Below are 25,462 nucleotides of genomic sequence, written 5' to 3'. Positions count from 1 at the left end.
GAAAGTGCTGCACTCCATATGCCAGCACATTTGGAAAACTCAGCAGTGGCCACAGGACTGGAAAAGGTCAGTTTTCATTCCAATCCCAAAGAAAGGCAATGCCAAAGAATACTCAAACTTGCACTCATCTCATATGCTAGTAAAGTAATGCTCGAAATTCTCCAAGCCAGGCTTCAGCAATATGTGAACTGTGAACTTCCAGATGTTCAAGCAGGTTTTAGAAAAGGCAGAGGAACCAGAGATCAAATTGCCAACATCTGCTGGATCATCAAAAAAGCAAGAGAGTTCCAGAAAAACATCTATTTCTGCTTTATTGACTATGCCAAAGCCTTTGACTGTGTGGATCACAATAAACTGTGGAAAATTCTGAAAGAGATGGGAATACCAGACCACCTGACCTGCCTCTTGAGAAACCTATATGCAGGTCAGGAAGCAACAGTTAGAACTGGACATGGAACAACAGACTGGTTCCAAATAGGAAAAGGAGGACATCAAGGCTGTATATTGTCACCCTGTTTGCCGGGGACCAGCCCCGGCTGATCCAGGGTATTCGAAGCGGGGATGGCGTCAGCGACCTATTTATTTAAATATTTTATCAAAGATATAAAGAGTAATAGGATGAGGATAGCTCAGTAGGAAAATTCAGTGGAGAAAAGAGGCTGAGGAGCTTGGTTTACGCGGGAGACCAATAAAACTTCAAGACAAGAAGTTTGCACCACTTACGTAGGCCGCAGGCGTCCTTCCGTTCTCCCGAAGGAGAAGAGACATTGAGGCTTCCCCGGTTGGATCTTAGAAGCCCAGGCATAATTAGCAAGCATGGCGGGTTCTGCGCTCCAGATGGAGACTCAGCCAGAATTTGGGAGAGAGCGACATGGGGAGACCAAGTTTCGGTGAACAAGGCCCGCACTTTATTTTCCAAAGTAGTTTTTATACCTTAAGTTGTGCGTAGAGGATAATGGGGGAAGGGGTGGAGTCACGCAAGGACAGCAGTTCCTGGTCCTAATCAAAGCCAGGCTTTCAAACTTATCATATGCAAAATTTCAGGTGAATTACATCATCTTCTGGCCAGGAGGACTGTTAACATTTTAAGAAACTTATCTTTCTCTAAGGCACCAGCCTCCAAAAAAGCACTGGACAAAGCTGCATTCCTATAGGGCAAAGGTGAGGTGGGCTCAATCAATAAAAGAATTAACTCAAGGATCCAAGGTTACAAACATTGAGGCTACTACTTACATTTCTATACACCCATTATATCAATCAATACACTGCCAAGGACACAGTAGGTAAGGAGTATGGAGACTTAGCAGCAAACATTGGCCCAATAAGTGAAAAACCCTTCACCAATACAATTTCTAATCAATCTTTTAACTACTCAAAGGAATCTGTGTTTAGACAGTTTAGAACATCTCCTGCCTCTCACAGTTGGGAGGCTCTGAACAATCACATGTGGCCGGAAAAACCTATTCAGGCAGGCTAGAGGATTTGCAAAGGAGTCTGTAGGTTAAACACTGACACACCCAGGAATTATTAACTGGAGCTGTAAGCTAACTCTTTTTTCAGAGAGAGGTAGTGGGAGACAGCCCCCCGTAAAGTCAGAGGTGTAGGTGAAAGCACAAAGCAGAAAGTAGGCAGACTCTGGTTTTGGGGGTAGATGCTTGAGAATTTCCAGGGAGACTCCTGAGGCTTGATCCTGCCTTTGCGTATGCCAAGCCTCCTTCCTCATGACCTTTGCCACGGGAGGAGCTCGCTCCCCGCACCTGTTTATTTAACTTATATGCAGAGTACATCATGAGAAACGCTGGACTGGAAGAAACACAAGCTGGAATCAAGATTTCCAGGAGAAATATCAGTAACCCCAGATATGCAGATGACACCACCCTTATGGCAGAAAGTGAAGAGGAACTCAAAAGCCTCTTGATGAAGGTGAAAGAGGAGAGTGAAAAAGTTGGCTTAAAGCTCAACATTCAGAAAACGAAGATCATGGCATCCGGTCCCATCACTTCATGGGACATAGTTTGGGAAACAGTGGAAACAGTGTCAGACTTTATTTTTTTGGGCTCCAAAATCACTGCAGATGGTGACTGCAGCCATGAAATTAAAAGACGCTTACTCCTTGGAAGGAAAGTTATGACCAACCTGGATAGCATATTCAAAAGCAGAGACCTTACTTTGCCAACAAAGGTCCATCTAGTCAAGGCTATGTTTTTTCCTGTGGTCATGTATGGATGTGAGAGTTGGACTGTGAAGAAGGCTGAGTGCCGAAGAATTGATGCTTTTGAACTGTGGTGTTGGAGAATACTCTTGAGAGTCCCTTGGACTGCAAGGAGATCCAACCAGTCCATTCTGAAGGAGATCAGCCCTGGGATTTCTTTGGAAGGAATGATGCTAAAGCTGAAACTCCAGTCCTTTGGCCACCTCATGCGAAGAGTTGACTCATTGGAAAAGACTCTGATGCTGGGAGGGATTGGGGGCAGGAGGAGAAGGGGACAACAGAGGATGAGATGGCAGATGGCATCACCGACTCGATGGACATGAGTTTGAGTGAACTCCGGGAGTTGGTGATGGACAGGGAGGCCTGGCATGCTGCGATTTATGGGGTTGCAAAGAGTCGGACACAACTGAGCAACTGAAATGAATGAACTGAACTGAAGCCATAAAGTAATGTAACATAGTAGTACATATTATGGGATAAGAGGTAAGAGTGAGTGACTTTTGTGATTGGGGGATGGATTGAAAGATACAACATCAACTAAATATTGAATACAGGTAATTTAAATAGTATTAAGGAAAAGTTCAAACATAACACTGAAAGTCTGCATTTCATATAAGGGGAGGGTGAAGTGAGAAAAAGAAAGAAAACAGAAGGAAAGATGTTATGACTAGTGATTTAAGGCAGTAAAAATGTATGAATATGTTCTGCACTGTCATTTTATTTCTGCAGCAGGTTGTAATATGAAACTTTAATGACATAGCCTTTGGAATAAAAAATAAGTTCAGCTGATAACTATATTTGACATTAGCAGGTACAACTAATATGGAATATCACAGCACAAATATTGCTAAGATAATATATAAACTCACAAAAATCACTCTCAGGATGATGCTCAATAATCTTTGCCACAAAGTTTTCTCACTCTCTTTCTTATATGTAATAGGGGGTCCAAAGACCTTTTTTGTTTTGAATTGTCTCTGTCATTTATAGACCAAGTTGGCAGTGGTTCCATCAGTATAATTCTCTTAAAAATTTTGTGGATCTTCTACAAATCTTATTAAAATTTACTCATTAGAGAAAAGCCACACCCACAAATCTTGTTTAAATAAATCCTTATTTATGTTGTTTCCCATAATGCTGCTATAGAAAAACATCTTAAAGATTCTTAGAAACTATTGTAAAACTAAAAATACTTTGTGAAAAAATACTCTTAAAATCTGTACAGGGCTATTTGTCTATTAAAGGCAGTACTTTAAATTTTTTGAATTTTTCCACAAAGAGTTTCACCCTTATCCTCAAGACTATGTCTTCCTAACAGCGCCTGGATTTAATACTTACCCAGATGCCTTTTCTTATTTTCAGCATTGTTTGCTATCTAGAGAGTCTGGACAGGAGAAACAATTTTTTTAACTCAGCTCCTATGTATTTAATGGAACTTTTTTGAATTTATCTTGCTCCTCTTGCATTTTACTCTAAACAAAAGAAATGGCAGGGTGGGAATTTCAACACTCTGCCTGAAAATATCCTTAGCCAGATCATCCAATTTATTAAATACATTTACCATTTTCAGTATAACCACAAATTATGGTGCTGCATTTTCCATAAATATATAACAATAATACTCTTTTTTCCAGCTTACTATATGACATGTTTCTCAATCTCTTAAAGCTCTCAGGAATAACCTCCTCAAGGGCTTCCACCAATAATTTCTTCAAAGTCTTTCTAACTTCCATTTCCCACCCAGTCCCAAATCAACTGCCACATATATTGTTTCTTTTTAACAATACCCCACTTCTGGTCCCAAAATCTGTATCAGCTATTATGGTTGTATGATAAATATTCCTAAAACATGGCTTAGCACCACAATAATCATTTATTATCTCTTGTGGTTTCTGTGGATCATGAATTTCAGAAAGGTGTCAGCTAGAAAGTTATGTTTTGGGTTTCTCATGTGATTTCAGTCAGTTGTTTGGTAGACATTTAGTCATCTAAAGACCTTTTTTTATTGAAAAAGAAGGGCAATTCAAGAGGTAGAACCCAGAGCCAAGAGGTCAAAGGGAGTTATTTCCAGGCAGTAGAACTGAGCCTTAATCAAAGGATTGGTGATATGTTCCTGCTTGGGCTCCAGAATTCTTTGGATTAGTGAGTGATTCCTGTGTGCGTCTTACTTTTCCCACTTTGGAATAGGAAAGTCTACAATGCTTATTCTTGCCTAGAACACCATTGTACATTGGTTGGGTGGGGAATCAGATAATATATTGCTTCAGTTCGAAGTCTTTAATCAAGAACTATACTGAAGAAGTGTTAGTTGGCGAAGCTTATTTATAGCTAGACCTGAGTTAGATGACGAGATCCCAAACCTAGAGCTCGAGTCAAAGCTGTAATAGATGTGCTTTTAGAGCCTTAAGAGAGAGAGAGGCATATTTTGCATTTGGGAAGAATATGAAGTATCAGAGACTGGACAGAGTACTGTGATAATCAGCCTCCAAGGTCCTTGCCTCATAGGGTTTATGTCCTGGATATTATTCTCTTGCATTGAATGAAGGCTGGCCTAGATGATCAATAGAATATGACAGAAATGGAATTTGACTTCCAAAGCTAGGCCACGAAAAGTATTTTGGTTTCTGCCTTAGCCTCTTGATTCTCGCCCTCTGGATGAAGCCAGTTGCCATCTTATGAGGATACACAAGCAGCCCTGTGGCAACAACTATGGCTTGTAGCCAACTGTCAGCACAATGAGTGAACAACCTTGAACGTGGATATCCTGGCTCCAGTCAAACATTCAGACGACTACAGCCCAACATCCAACTACAAATGCACACAAAATCCCAAGTGAGAACTATTCAGCTGAGCCCTTCTCAAATTTCAAATCCATAGGAAACAAGAGATGTAATAAGTAATTGTTGTTTTGAGTATCTAAGTTTTGGAATAACCTTTTACACAAAGTACCCTATACATAAATACAAGACTAATTAAGTACTGAAAATAGACAATAGATCAGATCAGATCAGATCAGACCAGCCGCTCAGTCGTGTCCGACTCTTTGTGACCTAATGAATCGCAGCACGCCAGGCCTCTCCGTCCATCACCAACTCCCGGAGTTCACTCAGACTCACGTCCATCGAGTCAGTGATGTCATCCAGCCATTTCATCTTCTGTCGTCCCCTTCTCCTCCTGCCCTCAATCCCTCCCAGCATCAGAGTCTTTTCCAATGAGTCAACTCTTCACATGAGGTGGCCAAAGTACTGGAGTTTCAGCTTTAGCATCATTCCTTCCAAAGAAATCCCAGGGCTGATCTCCTTCAGAATGACTGGCTGGATCTCCTTGCAGTCCAAGGGACTCTCAAGAGTCTTCTCCAACACCACAGTTCAAAAGCATCAATTCTTCAGCACTCAGCCTTCTTCACAGTCCAACTCTCACATTCATACATGACCACAGGAAAAAACATAGCCTTGACTAGATGGACCTTTGTTGGCAAAGTAAGGTCTCTGCTTTTGAATATGCTATCTAGGTTGGTCATAACTTTCCTTCCAAGAAGTAAGCATCTTTTAATTTCATGGCTGCAGTCACCAACTGCAGTGATTTTGGAGCCCCAAAAAATAAAGTCTGACACTGTTTCCACTGTTACCCCATCTATTTCCCATGAAGTGATGGGACCGGATGCCATGATCTTAGTTTTCTGAATGTTGAGCTTTAAGCCAACTTTCACTCTCCTCTTTCACTTTCATCAAGAGGCTTTTGAGTTCCTCTTCACTTTCTTCCATAAGGGTGGTGTCATCTGCATGTCTGAGGTTATTGATATTTCTCCTGGCAATCTTGATTCCAGCTTGTGTTTCTTCCAGTCCAGCGTTTCTAATGATGCACTCTGCATATAAGTTAAATCAACAGGGTGACAATATACAGCCTTGATGTACTCCTTTTCCTATTTGGAACCAGTCTGCTGTTCCATATCCAGTTCTAACTACTGCTTCCTGACCTGCATACAAATTTCTCAAGAGGCAGGTCAGGTGGTCTGGTATTCCCATCTCTTTCAGAATTTTCCACAGTTTATTGTGATCCACACAGTCAAAGGCTTTGGCATAGTCAATAAAGCAGAAATAGATGTTTTTCTGGAACTCTCTTGCTTTTTCTATGATCCAGCAGATGTTGGTGATCTCTGGTTCCTCTGCCTTTTCTAAAACCAGCTGGAACATCAGGAAGTTCACGGTTCACATATTGCTGAAGCCTGGCTTGGAGAATTTTGAGCATTACTTTACTAGCATGTGAGATGAGTGCAACTGTGCGGTAGTTTGAGCATTCTTTGGCATTGCCTTTCTTTGGGATTGGCATGAAAACTGACCTTTTCCAGTCCTGTGACCACTGCTGAGTTTTCCAAATGTGCTGGCATATTGAGTGCAACACTTTCACAGCATCATCTTTCAGGATTTGTAATAGCTCAACTGGAATTCTATCACCTCCACTAGCTTTGTTCGTAATGATGCTTTCTAAGGACCACTTGACTTCACATTTCAGGATGTCTGGCTCTAGGTCAGTGATCTGGGTCATGAAGATCTTTTTTGTACAGTTCTTCTGTGTATTCTTGCCACCTCTTCTTAATATCTTCTGCTTCTGTTAGGTCCATACCATTTCTGTCCTTTATAGAGCCCATCTTTGCATGAAATGTTCCTGTGGTATCTCTGATTTTCTTGAAGAGATCTCTAGTCTTTCCCATTCTGTTGTTTTCCTCTATTTCTTTGCACTGATAGCTGAAGAAGGCTTTCTTATCTCTTCTTGCTATTCTTTGGAACTCTGCATTCAGATGTTTATATCTTTCCTTTTCTCCTTTGCTTTTCACTTCTCTTCTTTTCACAGCTATTTGTAAGACCTCGCCAGACAGCCATTTTGCTTTTTTGCATTTCTTTTCCATGGGGATGGTCTTGATCCCTGTCTCCTATACAATGTCACGAACCTCATTCCATAGTTCATCGGGCACTCTATCTATCAGATCTAGGCCCTTAAATCTATTTGTCACTTCCACTGTATAATCATAAGGGATTTGATTTAGGTCATACCTGAATGGTCTAGTGGTTTTCCCTACTTTCTTCAATTTCAGTCTGAATTTGGCAATAAGGAGCCACAGTCAGCTCCTGGTCTTGTTTTTGCTGACTGTATAGAGCTTCTCCATCTTTGGCTACAAAGAATATAATCAATCTGATTTCGATGTTGACCATCTGGTGATGTCCATGTATAGTCTTCTCTTGTGTTGTTGGAAGAGGGTGTTTGTTATGACCAGTGCATTTTCTTGGCAAAACTCTATTAGTCTTTGCCCTGCTTCATTCCGCATTCCAAGACCAAATTTGCCTGTTACTCCAGGTGTTTCTTGACTTCCTATTTGCATTCCAGTCCCCTATAATGAAAAGGACATCTTTTTTGGGTGTTAGTTCTAAAAGGTCTTGTAGGTCTTCATAGAACCGTTCAACTTCAGCTTCTTCAGCGTTACTGGTTGGGGCATAGACTTGGATTACTGTGATATTGAATGGTTTGCCTTGTTATTCTGTCGTTTTTCAGATTGCATCCAAGTACTGCATTTCGGACTCTTTTGTTGACCATGATGGCTACTCCATTTCTTCTGAGGGATTCCTGCCCACAGTAGTAGATATAATGGTCATCTGAGTTAAATTCACCCATTACAGCCCATTTGAGTTCGCTGATTCCTAGAATGTTGACATTCACTCTTGCCATCTCTTGTTTGACCACTTCCAATTTGCCTTGATTCATGGACCTGACATTCCAGGTTCCTATGCAATATTGCTCTTTACAGCATCGGACCTTGCTTCTATCACCAGTCACATCCACAGCTGGGTATTCTTTTTGCTTTGGCTCCATCCCTTCATTCTTTCTGGAGTTATTTCTCCACTGATCTCCAGTAGCATATTGGGCACCTACTGACCTGGGGAGTTTCTCTTTCAATATCCTATCATTTTGCCTTTTCAAACTGTTCATGGTGAAAGTGAAAAGTAAACTTGTAATAAAAAAACATAGATTATATTTTGTAGCAGAGAAGCTTCATGAAGAAAAAAAGAAAATATGGCAGGAGGAAAGATACCGTGACTCAACAGGAAAACTTACCTGTGTTTTGCAAAGCTTTTTATTTCAGTAACAGGATATAATACGAGCCATTAATAAGACACTACATATCTGCTGCTAAGTCGCTTCAGTCCTGTCTGACTCTTTGTGACCCTATGGACTGTAGCTTGCCGGGCTGCTCTGTCAGTGGGATTCTCCAGGCAAGAATACAGGAGTGGGTTGCTATTTCATATCACTCAAAAAAACAAATACAATAATTATATAATAGATATTAACTGGTACAATTAACTCAGAATTTCATGGTACAAACATTATAAACATGTCAATGCCATACATACTAACAAAGTATACAGAATCAGTTTTTAAAAGGCTACAGGTATCTAAAAATGCACACTGAGACCATGTGACATAATTTCAGAATGTAAACAGTTACTCTTTTTTGTCATTTTAACAAGAATTTAAAATATTGTTAGAATTTCTTTTAAATGAACTTGTATTTACTAGAACATGGCACCAAAAGTTTGTTTACTTTTATTTTGTCTGCAATAAGCAATATGTATTAACCTATCCAACTTTACATATAAACTAATTGTAATTATTAAAATCCATGTAATTTAGCAGGTTTTTTTAAAAAAAAATTACACCCAAGCAACACCTTTCCATATGGCCAATTAGTAGAGTCATAAAATGCAACAAATATATGATGCTGTATTGAACATCTGTGTTGGTTATCCTATGGGAATTTTTAATAAAGGACCAAGCAGCATATTGATGTTAATTCTACGTTACCGGGACTTTAAATAAAAAACTAAAATAAATAGCATCCATTAAACTGATCATACTGTTGTAACTCAAATTGTGTTTATTATGCTAATGGAACATGAAATTAAGAAAAAGACCTTTATGCCAGTGGAATTAATTAATGAGCTTTATGAAGGCATTGGGATGTAATTTATTTCTAGATAAGTAAGTCTAATTTGCAGTTCCATGGGTCTCTGCAATGCTGATTGTAATAGTTATTCCTGCAGATGTGCAACTCACAGCATGTCTTTCCATTAGAACTGAACACCTCATTATATAAACTGTACCTAATTAAACATAATACAGTGGTGACTTGTTAAACTGGCCTTTTTAAGTCAGCAGCTGCCTAAGCTAATAATACCATACACAAGATTTATATCATCTTCCCTATAATACTGATATTAAAATATACTGCCCAAGGGATTGATAACTAATTTACCAGTATGTAACAGGTACATTTCTGATTCTGTGATAAGAGATTAAAGACCAGCAGCCCATAAAAGTAAAATGAATTCAAGTCCATTTGAAACTCAAGAGTACTTGGGAAACTTTATTAAAACTACATAACCATTTTAAAAAATCAGTAAAATAGTCATGAAAGAAAGTGAACACTAAAAGTAGAAAATATAAATAAATAAATGTGAAAGATATAGAGGTCCTTTGGGTATTTTTTCAAGTGTATGAAAAATTTTCTCAGAGTCAACAAGACACAGTTACATTCGTCACTTATAGTCATATCTGGATATGAAATATGGCATTTACCACTAGAGATAAGAAAAACACTTATAATAGCAGATCTTCCTTTTTTTAAACTAGGATTTTATTAGACATCTTTATAGACACCATAATACTCTTCTTTTTTTTTAATTGTTGACTGGCAAGGTGAAAATATAGTCATAAGACTTGAGCTCAGTAATACAAAGCACATACACAGAAATACTCATGTTAATTCATGTTCTTCTCCAACTCCCCATTCATATGGTTCAACTATTCACACTTCACCACTCAACTTCGTACTAAAATGCTCTGAAAAGTTATTCTTGACCACCACCCAATCTATCTTAGCTATTTTTTGTTATATCTCCTAAATATCACTATTTCTATTTCAGGTAAGATAATGCACCATTATAAATGTCCAGAATGTGTTTCTATCTTTTCACTCCTGACCACTCATAAGACAAGGTCTATCTATAATTTATCACTTCAACCCAACTCCTCTTCAGAACCTAGTGTTGCTTAATAAATATTAGTTGATTGGATGATTTAAATATGTAACTTTGCTGTTAATCCATTCTTCACCTAACTCTTTACAACTTTATAAGGATATAGGAGATAACTTGGTAAGTATTTTTCAATTTAACCCATCAACAGACCCTATTAAAACCATAGTCCATTTAACTGTGAACCATATTTAAACATCAGAAATTCCACACTTGACCAAACCTGGTACATCTCATTTCCAACAGCCACCTCACTTAAAATATATACTATTTGAATATAAAAGAGTCTTCTTTCAGCAGTTCCAAGTATCATATCTAGAAATTGGGCTTCCCTGGTAGCTCAGGAGTAAAGAATCTGCCTGCAATGCAGAAGATGCAGCTTCAATCCCTGGATCAGGAAAATCCCCTGGAGAAGGAAATGGCAACCCACTCCAGTATTCTTGCCTAGAAAATCCCAAGAACAGAGGAATCTGGTGAACTATCATCCCTGGGGTCTCAAAAGAGTCAGACACGACTTAGCAACTGAACAAAAAATAAAAATATTGCAAAGAATCCGTATGGCCATTTTAGAATTTTAAACATAAGGCATAATAAGTTTTGACAAATTGGTATTTATTTGTAGTATATAGTGGAGCCACCACAATCCCTATTATTGTTCACTCCTCCTAAAATGTCCTAAAAGTCCTGCTATCCTTATTTTAAGTTAGCAAAAGGCATTAATCAAGGGTTAAAAAATAGTCATAGGTTAGCCAAGGACTAGCAGCCAAAACAGACTGACTTTAAAAAAAAAAAAACAAAAAACTAGGCAATAGTAGGGGACTTTAACACTCTATTTACACCAATAGATCATCCAGACAGAAAAGTAATAAGGAAAAACAAACCTTAAATGATACATTAGACCAGATACACTTAATTGATATTTATAGGACATACCATCCAAAACAGCAGAATACACTTTCTTCTCAGGTGTACACAAAACATTCTCTAGGATAGATCACATCTTGGGTCACAAATCAAGCCACAGTAAATTTAAGAAAACTGAAATTCCATCAGGCATCTTTTCTGATCACAACATTGTGAGATTAGAAATTAATTATAGAAAGAATACTCTAAAAAACGCAAATACATGGGGCTCAATAATATGCTACTAAATGACTAATGGCTAACTGCAGAAATAAAAAAAGTAATCAAAAAATGCTATGCTATGCTATGCTAAGTCACTTCAGTCATGTCCGACTCTGTGCGACCCCATAGACGGCAGCCTACCAGGCTCCTCCATCCATGGGATTTTCCAAGCAAGAGTACTCGAGTGGGGTGCCATTACCTAGAAACAAATGACAACAAAAACACAACCCAAAAGACTACAGGATGCAGCACAAGTGGTTCTAAGAGGGATCTGAGAGCAATTTATTGACAGCAATAAAATCCTACCTTAAGAAACAAGAAAAATTTCAAATAAACAACCTAACTTTACACCTAAAGAAACTAGAGGAAGAACATCAAATCCCAAAGTTAGTAGAAGGAAATAAATCATAAAGATTAGAGCAAAAATTAAGGAAGTGGAATTGAAGAAAAAAGTAGCAAAGATCAATAAAACTAAATGTTGCTTCCTTGAGAAGATAAATAAAATTGATAAACCCTTAGCCAGATTCATCAAGACAAAAAGAGAGAGAGCCCAAATCACTAAAATTAAAAATGTAAAAAGAGAAGTTACACCTGACACTGCAGAAATATAGAGCCATGACAGACTACTACAAGCAACCACATGCCAAAAAAATGGGCAACCTGGAAGAAGTGAACAAATTCTTCAGCTCAGTTCAGTTCAGTCGCTCAGTCGTGTCCTACTCTTTGTGACCCCATGAATTGCAGCACGCCAGGCTTCCCTGCCCATCACCAATTCCCTGAGCCTACTCAAAGAACCTGGAAGAAGTGTACAAATTCTTAGAAAGACAAATTCGTAGAAAACTTTCCAAGGCTGAACCAGGAAGAAACAGAAAATATTAACAGACCAATCACAAGTAATGAAATTGAAACTGATTTAAAATTTTCCAGCAAACAAAAGTCCAAGACCAGATGGCTTCACAGGCAAATTCTATCAAATATTTAGAGAAAAGCTAACATCTATATTTCTCGAACTCTTCCAAAAACTTGTAGAGAAAGGAACACTCTCCCACTCATTCTATGAGGCTATCATCACCCTGATACCAAAATCAGATAAAGATATAAAAAAGAAAATTACAGGCCAATATCACTGATGAACATAGAAGCAAAAAACTCTCAACAAAATACTTAGCAAACAGAATCCAATGACACATTAAAGGATCATATGCCCTGATCAAGTGGGATTTAGCCCAGGGATGCAAGGATTCTTCAATATATGCAAATCAACCAATATGATACACCATATTAACAAATTGAAGAATAAAAACCATACGATCATCTTAATAGATGGCCAACAAGCACATGAAAAGATGTCCAATATCACTAATTACTGCTGCTAAGTCACCTCAGTCATGTCCGACTCTGTGTGACCCCATAGACGGCAGCCCACCAGGCTTCCCCGTCCCTGGGATTCTCCAGGCAAGAACACTGGAGTGGGTTGCCATTTCCTTCTCCAGTGCATGAAAGTGAAAAGTGAAAGTGAAGTCGCTCAGTCGTGTCCAACTCTTAGCGGCCCCATGGACTGCAGCCCACCAGGCTCCTCCGTCCATGGGATTTTCCAGGCAAGAGTACTGGAGTGGGGTGCCATTGCCTTCAGCCATTAAATGAATGAAACTGTGCAATTTGCAGAGAAATGGGTGGACCTAGAGACTGTTAAACAGGGTGAAGTAAGTCAGAAAGAGAAAAATAAGTATATAATATCACTTATATGTGGAATCTAGAAAAATGATACAGATGAATTTATTCACAAAGCAGAAACAGAGACACATAGGTAGAGAGCAGATGTATAGATTCTAGGAGGGGAAGAGAGGGTGGGATAAACTGGGAGATTGGAATTGACATACATACACTGCCATGTATACAGTGGATGGTTGGTGAAAGCCTGCTGTATAGCATGGGGAGCTCTGCTCGGGGCTCTGTGGTAACCAGGATGGGAAGGAAATTCAAAAGAGGGGGGATTTATGTGTGCATGTGGCTGCTTCACTTTGCTGTGCAGCAGAATCTAGCACAGCATTGTGAAAAGGCTGTAGTCCAATAAAAATTAGTTTTTAAAAAAAAGACTCCATATCAATCCTTCAGTGTTTTTACTCTAACTGGAAAACACCTGCCAGTCTTTTTTTTTTTTTTTTTAGTGTATGTGATTTGCAGGTTGTGTTGTTTTCAGGCCTGCAGCAGATTGGGTCAGTTATGCATATGAATATGAAAGTCTTAGTCGCTCAGTCGTGTCCGACTCTTTACAACCTCATGGACTATAGATTGCCAGACTCCTCTGTCCATGGGATTCTCCAGGCAAGAATATTGGAGTGGGTACCCATCCCTTTCTCCAGGCAACCTTCCTGATTCAGGGACTGAACCTAGGGTCTCCCACATTGCAGGCAGATTCTTTATCATCTGAGCCATCACGGAAGCCCACAAATGAATACATCCACTCTTTTTTTAAATTCTTTTCCCATGTAGGCCATTACAGAGTACTGAGGGAGTTCCCTGTGTTATGAAGTGGGTTCTTATTGGTTGTCTGTTTTCTGTATAGCAGTGTGTATATGTCAGTGTGTTTTTGGAAGACCTGGCCTTACTGTCAAAGAAGAATTTTAAGCTAAAAATAAAAGTCCAGAAAGACCGAAAAAAATAAATAAAGTGCAGGAAGAATGTAAAAATAAGATGTATATACATGGATGTTTCCAGACAATGCATAGAAATTATTTTCAATCATTACCATATATGACTTATGAAAGAAATCTGGACCTCCAAATACTGATTATGGAAGTCATTTTTTGATTCTTCAGATACTTTAGGCAAGGCTTTTAGTTATATATAACCATGCAAGAAGAACTACACATGATAAGAACACAAAGGAATAAATAATGATGAAAAATTCCTGATTTTACAGTTAATAATCTGGCACTGTAATTTACACTGAACAATAAAATTATAGTCAATGTTAAGTTAAAAAATAAAGCTGGCAAATTACATTTTATTTTCAACAAAACTGGAAAAATAAACATGACTGGTTAGTTAGAAATGACGTTGCATGTGAAAATATTCACAGAATTGGGTAAGAGCCGTAGCAGGCCAAAGCTATTTACAAGCTAAAGATGTGAGAGAACAGAAAAGGCATACAGTACAAGAACTGGAAAAGGTCAGTTTTCATTCCAATCCCAAAGAAAGGCAATGCCAAAGAATGCTCAAACTACCACACAGTTGCACTCATCTCACATGCTAGCAAAGTGATGCTCAAAATTCTCCAAGCCAGGCTTCAGCAATATGTGAACCATGAACTTCCAGATGTTCCAGCTGGTTTTAGAAAAGGCAGAGGAACCAGAGATCAAATTGCCAACATCCACTGGATCATTGAAAAAGTGAGAGAGTTCCAGAAAAAACATCTATTTCTGCTTTATTGACAATGCCAAAGCCTTTGACTGTGTGGATCACAATAAACTGGAAAATTCTGAAAGAGATGGGAATACCAGACCACTTGACCTGCCTCTTGAGAAACCTGTATGCAGGTCAGGAAGCAACAGTTAGAATTGGACATGGAACAACAGACTGGTTCCAAATAGGAAAAGGAGTATGTCAAGGCAGTATATTGCCACCCTGCTTATTTAACTTCTATGCAGAGTACATCGTGAGAAACGCTGGGCTGGAAGAAGCACAAGATGGAATCAAGATTGCCAGGAGAAATATCAATAACCTCAAATACGCAGATGATACCACCCTTATGGCAGAAAGTGAAGAAGAATTAAAGAGCCTCTTGATGAATGTGAAAGAGGAGAGTGAAAAAGTTGGCTTAAAGCTCAACATTCAGAAAACTAAGATCATGGCATTCAGTCCCATCACTTTATGGCAAATAGATGGGGAAACAGTGCAAACAGTGGCTGATTTTATTTTGAGGACTCCAACATCACTGCAGATTGTGTTTGCAGCCATGAAATTAAAAGACGTTTATTCCTTGGAAGGAAAGTTATGACCAACCTAGACAGCATATTAAAAAGCAGAGATATTACTTTGCCAACAAACGTCCGTCTAGTCAAGGCTGTTTTCCAGTGGTCATGTATGGATGTGAGAGTTGGACTATAAAGAGGGCTGAGTGCAGAAGAATTGATTCTTTTGAACTGTTGTGCTGAGAAGACTCTTGAAAGTCCCTTGGACTGCAAGGAGATTCAACCAGTCCATCCTAAGGGAAATCGGTCCTGGGTGTTCATTGGAAGGACTGATGTTAAAGCTGAAAGTCCAGTATTTTGGCCAACTGCTCTGAAGAGCTGACTCATTTGAAAAGACCCTGATGTTGGGAAAGATTGAGGGCAGGAGGAGAAGGGGATGATGGAGGATGAGATGGTTAGACGGCATCACCAACTCAATGGAGAGGAGTTTGGGTAAACTCCGGGAGTTAGTGATGGACAGGGAGGCCTGGCGTGCTGCGGTTCACGGTTCACAAAATGTCGGACACAACTGAGTGACTGAACTGACTGACTGACTGACAAGGTGAGGTGAACTCTTGGTCAAACAAGAACAGTACAGTCACTCAATTGGAGTAGAGATGTGACAAAAGAGACCTCTGGACTTCCCTATACAATTTCAATCCACACAAGAAAAAGTCTTCCTTTTCTTCAGGCAACCTTAGTAGGCATCTGTTTTTTATACTTAAAAGAACCAAAATCAAATGCATTATTAGATGAGAGGCATATAAATTAGTATAACGCTAGTTACTATAACAAACAAGGTCCAAAACTTCAGTAGCTGTTCTATTAAAAAGTGTGTAATCTCATGGATGCATTCAAAAGTCAAAGAAACCAGTATTTCCAAACCATTACCAACAATTGAGCTAAAAGTGTTTGGTTCAATGTGAAATGAAGATAGCAACTCTACCAAGGAGAAGAAATAACTCTGACAAAGACAAGAAGGAGAGAGATTTTTAAGTTCTATTTGTTTTTTAATACAATTCACACTATGTGCGCATGCTCGGTCATGTCTGACTCTTTGCAACCCCGTATATTGCACCTTGCCAGATTCCTCTGTCCATGGGATTGTCCAGCCAAGAATATTGGAGTGGGTTGCCATTTCCTCCTCCAGGGGATCTTCCCAACCCAGGGGTTGAACCCGTACCTCCTGCTTCTCCTGCATTGGCAGGGTCATTCTTTATCACTGAGCACCCACAATACATGCATAACATCACATAATATTGGATCCAGACAAGGGAAAGTAGATTATGAAACTTAATAAATGTGAAAACTTGACTGAACATAACTGAAACTAACAGAAAATAAACTTCATGTTGCAAAACATGTAAGGAATGCTATTTAATTTTAGATACTCATGTTAGCAGCTTCTTTTCTTCACTGTTCTGTCACTATTGCGACTACCTTGAAGGTAAGCAACAGGGAGTCATGGAAGAAATCAGGGACCTGTTTGAATTCTTTCTTAATAGTTATGGAGCATTTAGAAAGCTTTTGGAATATTTCTGAGCTTAAGTTTCCACATGTAGAAATAAAGTAACAACAGCAATCAAATAGCATAGAATGGACATAAAAACAAACACAGAGATCAATGTAACTGAATAGAAAGCCCGGAAATAAACCACATGTATACGTTTACTCCTTGGAAGGAAAGTTATGACCAACCTAGATAGCCTATTGAAAAGCAGAGACATTACTTTGCCAACAATGGTCCGTCTAGTCAAGGCTATGGTTTTTCCAGTAGTCACGTATGGATGTGAGAGTTGGACTGTGAAGAAAGCTGAGTGACAAAGAATTGATGCTTTTGAACTGTGGTGTTGGAGAAGACTCTTGAGAGTCCCTTGGACTGCAAGGAGATCCAACAAGTCCATTCTAAAGGAAACCAGTCCTGGGTGTTCTTTGGAAGGAATGATGGTAAAGCTGAAACTTCAGTACTTTGGCCACCTCATGCGAAGAGTTGACTCATTGGAAAAGACTCTGATGCTGGGAGGGATTGGGGGCAGGAGGAGAAGGGGACAACAGAGGATGAGATGGCTGGATGGCATCACCGACTCAATGGACGTGAGTTCGAGTGAACTCCGGGAGTTGGTGATGGACAGGGAGGCCTAGCATGCTGCGATTCATGGGGTCACAAAGAGTCGGACATTAATGAGCGACTGAACTGAACTGAACTGAACTGATATGGTCAGTTAATTTATGACAAAGGAGCCAAGAATATACAATGAGGAAAAGACAGTCTCCTTAATAAATGCTGTTGGGAAAACTGAACAACCACATGCAAAAGAAGGAAAATAGACTATTATCTTACACCATACACAAAAATTAATTCAAAATGGATTAAAGACTTGAATCTAAGACCTGAACTAAAACCACAAAACTCCAAGAAGAAACCATGGCAGTAAATTCCTTGACACCAGTCTTGGCAATGATTTTTTGAATCTGATTCCAAAAGCAAAGGCCACAAAAACAAAAATATACAAGCAGGACTACACTAAACAGAAAACTTTCTGCATGGCAAACGAAAATTATCAACAAAATGAAAAGTCAACCTACTGAATGGGAGAAAATATTTACAAATCATATATCTGATAAGAAGCTATATCCTAAATATGTAAAGAATTCATATTAATACAATTCAATAACATAAAATATCCAACTTAAAAAATGACCAGAAAACATAACTAGACATTTTTCTAAGAAATATAAATGACAGACAAATACATGAAAAGATGTCAACATCCATAATCAAAACCACAATGAGGTAACACCTGTTAGAATGGCTATTACCAAAAACAAGTGTGTCATGGATGTGGAGAAAAGGGAACCCTTGTATACTGTAGTGTGAATGTAAATTGGTGCACCCACCATGGAAATCAGTGTGAAAGTTCCTCAAAAAATTAAAAATAAAACTACTATATGATTCAGCAACTCCAATTCGGGGTATTTATCCAAAGAAAACAGAAACACTGATTTGAAAAGATATATGCACCTCCTGATGTTCACTGCAGCATTATTTAAAAGCCAAGATATGGAAACAATGTAAATGTTCATTGATGGATGAATGAATGGATAAAGAAGATGTGGTATGTCCATACATACAGTGAAATACTATCCAGCCATAAAAAATAATGACAGCTTGTCACTTGTGACAACATGGATGGAATGTGAGGGCATTATGCTAAGTGGAATCAGTCAGATAAAGAAAGATAAATACTCTATAATCTCACTTACACTTGGAATTTTTTTAAAAAGCTTATATATTCAAAGAATACGCTGATGGTTGCCAGAGGCAGGGGTTGAAGATGAGCAAAAATAAACAAGGTATGAACTTTCAGCTATAAAATAAATAAATCATGGGGCTGTAGGTACAGCATGACAATAGTAATTAATAATACTGAATTATATATTTGAAAGTTGCTAAAAGGACAGATTTTAAAAGCTCTCATAACAGGAAAAAATTATTTATCATTATAAATAAAGTTATTCTTCTTAAACAGTATCAGATCAGATCAGATCAGTCACTCAGTCGTGTCCGACTCTTTTCGACTCCATGAATCGCAGCACGCCAGGCCTCCCTGTCCATCACCAACTCCCAGAGTTCACCCAGACTCATGCCCATCGAGTCAGTGATGCCATCCAGCCATCTCATCCTCTGTTGTCCCCTTCTCCTCCTGCCCCCAATCCCTCCCAGCATCAGAGTCTTTTCCAATGAGTCAACTCTTCGCATCAGGTGGCCAAAGGACTGGAGTTTCAGCTTTAGCATCATTCCTTCCAAAGAAATCCCAGGGCTGATCTCCTTCAGAATGGACTGGTTGGATCTCCTTGCAGTCCAAGGGACTCTCAAGAGTTTCTCCAACACCACAGTTCAAAAGCATCAATTCTTCAGCGCTCAGCCTTCTTCACAGTCCAACTCTCACATCCATACATGACCACAGGAAAAACCATAGCCTTGACTAGACGAACCTTTGTTGGCAAAGTAATGTCTCTGCTTTTGAATATGCTATCTAGGTTGGTCATAACTTTCCTTCCAAGGAGTAAGCGTCTTTTAATTTCATGGCTGCAGTCACCATCTGTAGTGATTTTGGAGCCCAGAAAAATAAAGTCTGACACTGTTTCCACTGTTTCCCCATCTATTTCCCAAGAAGTGGTGGGACCGGATGCCATGACCTTCATTTTCTGAATGTTGAGCTTTAAGCCAACTTTTTCACTCTCCACTTTCACTTTCATCAAGAGGCTTTTGAGTTCCTCTTCACTTTCTGCCATAAGGGTGGTGTCATCTGCATATCTGAGGTTATTGATATTTCTCCCGGCAATCTTGATTCCAGCTTGTGTTTCTTCCAGTCCAGCATTTCTCTTGATGTACTCTGTATATAAGTTAAATAAGCAGGGTGACAATATACAGCCTCGATGAACTCCTTTTCCTGTTTGGAACCAGTCTGTTGTTCCATGTCCAGTTCTAACTGTTGCTTCCTGACCTGCATACAAATTTCTCAAGAGGCAGATCAGGTGGTCTGGTATTCCCATCTCTTTCAGAATTTTCCACAGCTTATTGTGATCCACACAGTCAAAGGCTTTGGCATAGACAATAAAGCAGAAATTGATGTTTTCTGGAACTCTCTTGCTTTTTTGATGATCCAGCGGATGTTGGCAATTTGATCTCTGGTTCCTCTGCCTTTTCTTAAACCGGCTTGAACATCAGGAAGTTCACAGTTCACATATTGCTGAAGCCTGGCTTGGAGAATTTTGAGCATTACTCTACTAGCGTGAGAGATGAGTGCAATTGTGCGGTAGTTTGAGCATTCTTTGGCATTGCCTTTCTTTGGGATTGGAATGAAAACTGACCTTTTCCAGTCCTGTGGCCACCGCTGAGTTTTCCACATTTGCTGGCATATGGAGTGCAGCACTTTCACAGCATCATCTTTCAGGATTTGGAATAGCTCAACTGGAATTCCATCACCTCCACTAGCTTTGTTCGTAGTGATGCTTTCTAAGGCCCACTTGACTTCACATTCCAGGATGTCTGGCTCTAGGTCAGTGATCACACCATCGTGATTATCTGGGTCGTGAAGATCTTTTTTGTACAGTTCTTCCGTTAAACAGTATAGTCATTTTTAAAAATGAGAACACCTATTCTGAAGTTGTGTGTAAATTAAAAGGATAATATATAAAAAGCTCCTCTTACCTTCTATACTATAGATCTTAGCTTAGTGTGGCATGGCTAGTCAGCTTCAAAATGTAACCTGAGCATGGCACTATTATTTTGATAACATGTTTAATCTAGATTCCTTTGAGGATCAGAATTGCTACGCTTCTGCTTTCCAAAACAACTGAGGTCTCAAGCTGTGGCTATGCCAACAAGTTCTGAATTTAAGAACACAGCTCCTCAAATATGAAAGTTATCTTAGCTGTGTTAGCCATTAAACTAACAGTGCAAATTATTCTCCAAAGCTATCTCCAGCCATGACTCATTCAGTAGAATAGTTGATACTTTATTCTGAATTGTAACAGGAATTATAATCCAAAATCTTCCCAGTCCTCTACAAAATGCTGACAGCAATGAGGTTACCCAAAGAGCAACAACCCAAATTTCAGTTACCTCTGTATAATGCTGGAACTCAGCCTCCACTCAGTTCTCTCAAGCTATGTATGAAGGGCTGGGGGTTTTCTCACAAGTTCTCAGAAATACAACATCTTGTATTTACCATGTGTCTCTTCTTCCCCCCACCCCACCCTCTGCTTCTAGATTTCTATTGCTCAGAAATTTACTTGAAGGCAATTTTTCACCTGCATTACTACCAGTACCATCCTTTTTAAAACAAAGGTTCCCTGCCTAAGATGCTGTCCCCAGGGTACCCAAAACTACCAGCGCCAAAGTGTTGAAGTTAGGCTGTGTTCCTAACTACACTGAAGCCTCTCTAGGCTTTCATAAAAGTGAACAGAATGTATCCCTCCATTATTCTATCATACGGGCCCCCAAAGAGAACTACCTCTGCCTTCAGAGCTAATAGCAGATCCTCTCTAGAAAAGTGAGCTACTCCTTTCTCCTAAGAGAGAACAGTGTGCAGTCTTCCTCAGGCTCCCCATTCCCTTTGTCCTACTCCACTTTCAACAGAAGTTATCTTGCGTATCTCTGTTCTTTAAATAAATCAACTCATATAAATAAACACTAAGGGCAAAAGGCCCTACCAATGTTTCACACAGGCCAAGATATGGAAGAAAGTCAATGATGATACCACCAGTGCCTTGAATATAATAAAATATACAGAAATTAACATGCTAAGAAATATCCAATCAAAATACTCTCTGGTGGTCCAGTGACTAAGACTCCATGTTCCTACACAGGGGGCCTGGGTTCAATCTCTAGTCAGGGAACTGGAAACCACATGCCACAAAGAATGTCAAAGATCCCATGCGCTGTAACTAAGGCCCGATACAGTCAAATAAATACTTTTTAAAATACCTTAGAAAACTATTTCACTCTAGTAGTCCCAGGTGTTCATTTTTCAAACAATTTTAGACTCAAGATGTACCAACTGGCAAATAAGCTAATAATTGGGCCTTCATAAAGATGGGGCCATATAAATGCTTCATATAGACATCATTACAGATTGACCAAAGAAAACCAAACTACTAGGTAGAGAATTCAACTCTCAGAGCCAAACCTTCCTAAATCTTTTAGCATCAGAAGTTAAGCTGTGCTCACACAGATAAATACATTAAGCAAATTTTGATTTTTTAAAATTTGTACCTTACCTACATCTAGCAGTGCCTGCAGTAACTCCACTGAAGAAGATCCTATTTGATTCTTCCAGGGTCAGTTCTCAGAATCTATAAAACAAAAACATTTCATAGGCATTCTTAGGAAATAAAGACAGGAAATTGAATGTTGTGACAACAACAAAACAAAAACATAACTAACAGGAGATAATAAGGTTACATTTCAGGGCTTGAAAATGAACTATTACTATCTTGAATATATCTATTTCTCTCTAATTTTACTGCCACCCTTTTTGGTTAAGTCAGGCTTATTGACCATCTGAACTATTGCAATAGTCTTGAACTTGCTGTCCTGCATCCTCACCTATATCCCTGTTTTTTCTTCTTTTTACCTGGCATATTTACATCTATTCTTCAGGTTTCAATGTAAATGTCAATCAGTATAAAAATGAAAGCTTACTCTGACACTCTTTCTCTAGGTAGATTAAGATTATGTTATAGGCAGAATAATGGCCCTTCAATGATGTCCTAATCCCTAGAAATTGCTTAATTTGTTATATTACACAGTAAAAGGAGAATTAAGATTGCAGATGGAACTAACGTTGCTAATCAGCTGACCTTAAGATAGGAAAAGTAACCTAGATTATTCAGATGGGTCTACTGTAATACACCATTCTTAATACGGAAAAAGGATCAAAAGAGGTGATCAGAGTAAATGTGAAAAAGGACTCAATCCACCACTGCAAGCATGGAAAATGTAGAAAGGGATCCACAAGCAAAAGGATGCAGGTAGCCTCTAGAACTCTTACTCCTTGGATGCTTACTCCTCGGAAGGAAAGTTATGACCAACCTAGATAGCATATTCAAAAGCAGAGACATTACTTCACCAACAAAGGTCCATCTAATCAAGGCTATGGTTTTTTCAGTGGTCGTGTATGGATGTGAGAGTTGGACTGTGAAGAAAGCTGAGCACCGAAGAATTGATGCTTTTGAACTGTGGTGTTGGAGAAGACTCTTGAGAGTCCCTTGGACTGCAAGGAGGTCCAACCTGTCCATCCCAAAGGAGATCCGTCCTGGGTGTTCATTGGAAGGACTGATGCTAAAGCTGAAACTCCAATACTTTGGCGACCTCATGCAAAGAGTTGACTCATTGGAAAAGACCCTGATGCTGGGAGGGACTGGGGGCAGGAGGAGAAGGGGACGACAGAGGATGAGGGATGCCATCACCGACTCGATCGACATGAGTTTGAGTGAACTCCGGGAGTTGGTGATGGACAGGGAGGCCTGGCGTGCTGCAATTCATGGGGTCGCAGAATCGGACATGACTGAGCGACTGAACTGAACTGAACTGAGCCTCTGCTGCTGCTGCTGCTGTCACTTCAATCATGTCCGACTCTGTGCGACCCCATGGATGGCAGCCTACCAGGCTCCCCCGTCCCTGGGATTCTCCAAGCAAGAACACTGGAGTGGGTTGCCATTTCTTTCTCCAATGCAGGAAAGTGAAAAGTGAAAGTGAAGTTGCTCAGTCGAGTCCGACTGGAATAAGCAAGGAAGCAGATCCTTGCCTAGAGCATCTAAACACACTGATGATAGCCCAGTGAGACGTATGTTAGACTTCTGACTTCCAGAATTGTAGGCAATAAAGCTGTGTTGTTTTAAGCCACGATGTTTGTATTAATTTTTTATAGCAGCAACATAAAATGAATCCATCCCTTTATTATAAATTCTCATGGGACATGTTTAGCTAAAAAAGTCATTACACTAATTATTTGGTCAATGTCTGTTTCCTTTCTTAAAAAGAGCGTATTTTCAGTCTGTCATGTTTATAACTGACTTAGCACATTGCCTGGAATTTTGGGTTCTCTGTAAATATTTGTCAAATTTGTTGCTGTTCAGTCACTAAGTTATGTCCAACACTTTGCAACCCCATGAACTGCAGCACGCCAGGCTTCCCTATCCTTCACTATCTCCCTGATTTTGCTCAAACTCATGTACATTGAGTCAGTGGTACCATCCAACCATATATTCTCTGTTGCCCCCTTCTCCTCTTGCCCTCAATCTTTCCCGCATCAGAGTCTTTTCCAATGAGTAAGCTCTTCACATCAGGTAGACAAAGTATTGGAGCTTCAGCTTCAGTGCCAGTCCTTCCAATGAATATTCAGGATTGATTTCTTTTAGGATTGACTGGTTTGATGTCCTTTCAGTCCAAGGGACTCTCAAAAGTCTTCTCTAGTACCACAGTTCAAAAGCATCAACTCTTCAGTGCTCAGACCTCTTTCTGGTCCAACTCTCACATCCACACATGACTATTGGAAAAGCCATAGCTTTGACTAGACAGACTTTTGTTGGCAAAGTGATGTCTCTGCTTTTTAATATACTGTCTAGGTTGGTCATAGCTATTCTTCCAAGGAGCAAGCGTCTTTTATTTCATGGCTGTAGTCAACATCTGCAGTGATTTTGTAGCCCATGAAAATGAAATCTGACACTGTTTCCACCTTTTCCACATCTATTTGTCCTGAAGTGATGGGATAGATGCCATGATCTTTGTCTTTCGAATGCTGAGTTTTAAGCCAGCTTTTTCACACTCTTCTTTCACCTTCATCAAGAGGCTCTTTAGTTCCTCTTTGCTTTCTGCCATAAGGGTGGTGTCATCTCCATATCTGAGGTTGTTGATATTTCTCCCAGTAATTCTGATTCCAGCTTGTGCTTCATCCAGCCCAGCATTTCATATGATATACTCTGCATATAAGTTAAATAAGCAGGGTGACAGTATACAGCCTTGACATACTCTTTTCCCAATTTTGAACCAGTTTGTTGTTCCATGTCCAGTTCTAACTGTTACTTCTTGTCCTGAATATAGATTTCTCAGGAGGCAGGTAATGTGGTCTGGTATTCCCATATCTTTAAGAATATTCCACAATTTGTTATGATCTATACAGGCAAAGGCTTTAGAGTAGTCAATGAAACAGATTTTTTTTTTTTTTTTTTTTTTGGCATTTCCTTGCTTTTTCTATGATCTAGTTGGCAATTTGATCTCTGGTTCCTCTGCCTTTTCTAAAACCAGCTTGTACATCTGGAAGTTCTCAGTCCACATACTGTTAAAGCCTAGCTTGGAGAATTTTGAGCATTACTTTGCTAGCATACGAAATGAGTGCAATTGTATGGAAGTATGAACATTCTTTGGCATTGCCTTTCTTTAGGATTGAAATGAAAACTGACCTTTTACAGTCCTATGGCCACTGCTGAGTTTTCCACATTTGCTGGCATAATGATCGCAGCACTTTGACATCATCATCTTTTAGAATTTGAAATAGCTCAGCTGGAATTCCATCACC

General features: G+C 39.3%; 1 long non-coding RNA gene across 3 annotated transcripts in view; it reads right to left on the bottom strand.

Moving 5' to 3' along the window:
- The window catches only part of LOC139182201 (uncharacterized), a 629,939-nt gene that overhangs the window by 445,382 nt on the left and 159,095 nt on the right, over nt 1–25,462 (bottom strand). For all 3 annotated transcript variants that reach the window (XR_011565811.1, XR_011565813.1, XR_011565812.1), the window contains exon 4: nt 22,164–22,238. This is a non-coding gene — a long non-coding RNA (uncharacterized lncRNA). The remainder of the gene's footprint in view (nt 1–22,163; nt 22,239–25,462) is intronic.

The sequence above is a fragment of the Bos indicus genome, chromosome 3, assembly GCF_029378745.1.
Source record: "Bos indicus isolate NIAB-ARS_2022 breed Sahiwal x Tharparkar chromosome 3, NIAB-ARS_B.indTharparkar_mat_pri_1.0, whole genome shotgun sequence".
Taxonomy (NCBI): Eukaryota; Metazoa; Chordata; class Mammalia; order Artiodactyla; family Bovidae; genus Bos; species Bos indicus.
Note: the sequence above shows the minus strand (reverse complement) of the source record. Positions and strands in the feature narration are given on the sequence as shown.